We start from the raw sequence: 3317 nt of genomic DNA, 5'->3' as shown, positions 1-3317 counted from the left end.
TTTATACTAGTAGGAATCATAGGGATTTTCTAGGGTTTCCAAACGTTATTCGACTACTTACAAACATTTTCATACTTATACAAACGTTTCTCCAAATGTTTACAAGTCTTTACTTCACAGTTTTACAAATCAAAGACACATTAATACTTATGAATTCACCAGCTTTTTGGCTGATACTCGCTTTCAAAATAACTTGTATTCTCAGGTCACAAATAGACAGGTACGACGACCAGGTTTTGTGAAGACGGAGCAGTCGAGACTCGTCTTTTATTTTGAACATTCATTATGTTGTTTATGATATGAAAGAACACACTTGTAATCAAAATTATACTATTAATGCAATGGATGATGTTTCTACTTGTTTACTACTTTGCATTGTTGTGATACTTGACATGACGTCCTCCGCCCCAGAACGTTTCCGCCGTTCATGGTTTTGGGGTGTGACAGATTGATATCAGAGCATTGTTTATAGTGAATTAAGTATATCAACCCATAAAAGATATACTAACTATAAATACAATGGGATTAAAAATACTCTGACCAAGAGTTTATACTTTTAAATAATAAAATATTTAACAAAGTATGCGTGCCTGCATTCATACTAAAATCCGTGTCACAATGACAAGAACAAAAGTATTACGATTGTTGAATATCACAGGTGAGCTCGGGGATGTATGGTTAGTCTTGGGAGTGGCATAGCCTGATCAACTATGCTATTCCAAGGAGTGATTAGCACATGCCCAAGAATGGTTGTAATGTGTCAACAAGTCTAAAAACTTACCAACACTACTACAATGAGAACATTATAACAGAACCTAGGTCTAAAATACCATAGGGGTGTTTTGGGTTACTATAATTACTTACTTGAGAACTAAAAAGGATCTTCATTACTAAGTTGATAGTTGTTAAGTGGATACACTAAGGTTATATGTAACTAGGATGTTATAGACTTAGAATCTGTGAAATTTTTGCTTTACCCCGGTTCCTTGTTAATTTGGAGTTAAGGTCACTTATTCGAAGGCCTATCCTGTTTTGATTACATATGACTGGTATGCACTTTGCAAATAGTGATGTAACTAATGAAGATTTTCTAATAATTATCTAGATAGTTCGTCTAATAATTATTTCCTTACCCCAATTCTCGCGTAGATAACATGGCTGGACTCCAGCCCCACGGCAACCCGTACCTTCCGAATGAAGGCAATGCTGAATGGTTTGGAGAAGAACTCGAGAATGATCATCCAATCCCTTTGAATGATCACCATGCTGAAGACATTTCTGATGATGATAACTCTGAACCCGAGGTTGAGAACCTACCCCAGGCAGCTCCCTTTCCAAATCCTAACCCTCGTCCGGCTTTTCATGGCCCGATGCCTCCTTGGGTAGAATGCTTGGAAACATGGAGCCAAGGACAGGATCAGCCCATGCCATTTAATGGTGACCGAAGCTTTTATGACCTGAGCAATGGGGGCTCAGCAGACAGAGTCTTGCCAATCCTGGTCCGCAGAGTGGGCCGAAATGACTTGTAATGGGGGCTCAGCAGACAGAGTCTTGCCAATCCTGGTCCGCAGAGTGCTCATTCATAGAGCACCTCATGTTTCTTATCCTTTCCGAAGAAACCTCAGCAAACCTCTCCGAAGTACCACTCGTACAGTACGTCAAGTTCAATCCAAAGACCCATACGGTGGATCTATCGCTGAAAAATGTATACATAGGGGTGGTATATAATCAAGGTTCTACAGGTTTAGAATTGATGATTCCACTTTAACTTCTTTTCCTCGTTGGGATGTGAGGTTAAAGAAGAATCATTTATTCGACTACCTTTTCAATCTTAATTATATACGACTCGTATACACAAGACTGCGATTGATGAACCATGTATGAACTTCAGGACGGAGACTGCCCAAGACTACGAGTGATTGCATCATCATGCGAACAAACTTAGAACCCAATACGACTTCTGTAACCAGATCGCCCTATGGTCTAACGCCCATGGAGATACAAGAACCGTCCGGACAGTTTAACGACTACTCAGCAACAGAATGAAAAGACCAAGCTTCTCACCTTTGAGAACTCCAGTCTTATTCTTCAAGAAGACAGACTTCAGCGGATGCGATCATACCAACGCTGATGCACCGGATCCCATCAGAACTCCGCAGTTAAACGTGCTTAGGCGAGAGGAGTACTAGTATGGGTAACACCTTGGGAAGTCCTCGTAGTGCAGACCTCGACAGGATTTCCATTAGAAATCATTACCTTCTGCCTCGCATAGATGAATTGGTTGATCAACCGCAAGGAACGAGGTGCATTTCAGAAATCGATCCAAGATCCGAATATCACCAGTTACGAGTGTTAGTGAAGGATGTCCCAAGGACAATCTTCCAAACTTGATGCGGACGCTACGATTCCATAGTGATATCCTTCGGATAGGACCAATACGCCCGTAGTATTCATGAACTTAATGAATAGGGTACGCCATTCTTACTTGGATCAGTTCGTCATTGTCCTTGTAAATGACTTACTTATCTACTCTCATAGTAAGAAGGAAATCATAAAGAGTATCTACAACAAACCATGGAAACATTACGATCAGAGAAACTCTTCGTGAAATTCTCTAAATACGAGTTTTGGAAATTGAGGAGTCGAATTCCTGAAGCACACTATTAGTGATGTGGGAATTCTTGAGGACCCTTCCAATAATCAAAAATCGTTGAGAATTTGTCAACACCGAAGACACCGACGAGAATTCGCCAAATTCTAGGTCTCGCTGACCTACTGTCGAGAGTTCATCCAGAACTCATCGCGGATTACGGAACCTCTTACGACTTTGAATCAGAAGAGAGTGGCCCTTGACTGGGAGGAGAAGCAAGAGGAAGAAACCTTTGGGAATCCAAGTGAGAGACCAAATCCTTTTGGAGGCCTCACACTGGAAAGGCTTGATACGCTTCGGAAAGCGTAGTAAGCTAAATCCAAGATAGTTAGGACCTCTGGGATTCTTGCCCGAATCGGCCCTGTAACTCACAAACCCAACCTACACCGTGAACTCAGTAACATACATTTTATCCTTCACGTCTCAAGCTTGAAAACGTACCTTTCCATCAGGAATCTCGTAATCCCACTCGACGAGATCGAGATCAACGAGATCCTCGCCTTCGTAGAAGAACCTGTAGAGATCATGGACCGTGAGGTCAAGCAGACAAAGCAAAGGCGCATCCCGATTGTGAAGATTCGATGGAACGCCAAGCGAGGACCGGAATTCACATGGGAGCGCGAGGATCAAATGAAATTGAAATATCCTCATCTATTCGCTTAGTTAT

At 41.6% G+C, this 3317-nt stretch overlaps 1 pseudogene; it reads left to right on the top strand.

The window, feature by feature from the left end:
• The first annotated feature begins 2108 nt into the window (after positions 1–2108).
• LOC145127900 (5S ribosomal RNA) lies at positions 2109–2227 on the top strand (annotated as a pseudogene).
• Positions 2228–3317: the final 1090 nt, after the last annotated feature.

This window comes from Lactuca virosa, chromosome 7 (genome assembly GCF_052849685.1).
Source record: "Lactuca virosa cultivar CGN04683 chromosome 7, Lactuca_virosa_CGN04683_v6, whole genome shotgun sequence".
Taxonomy (NCBI): Eukaryota; Viridiplantae; Streptophyta; class Magnoliopsida; order Asterales; family Asteraceae; genus Lactuca; species Lactuca virosa.
Note: the sequence above shows the minus strand (reverse complement) of the source record. Positions and strands in the feature narration are given on the sequence as shown.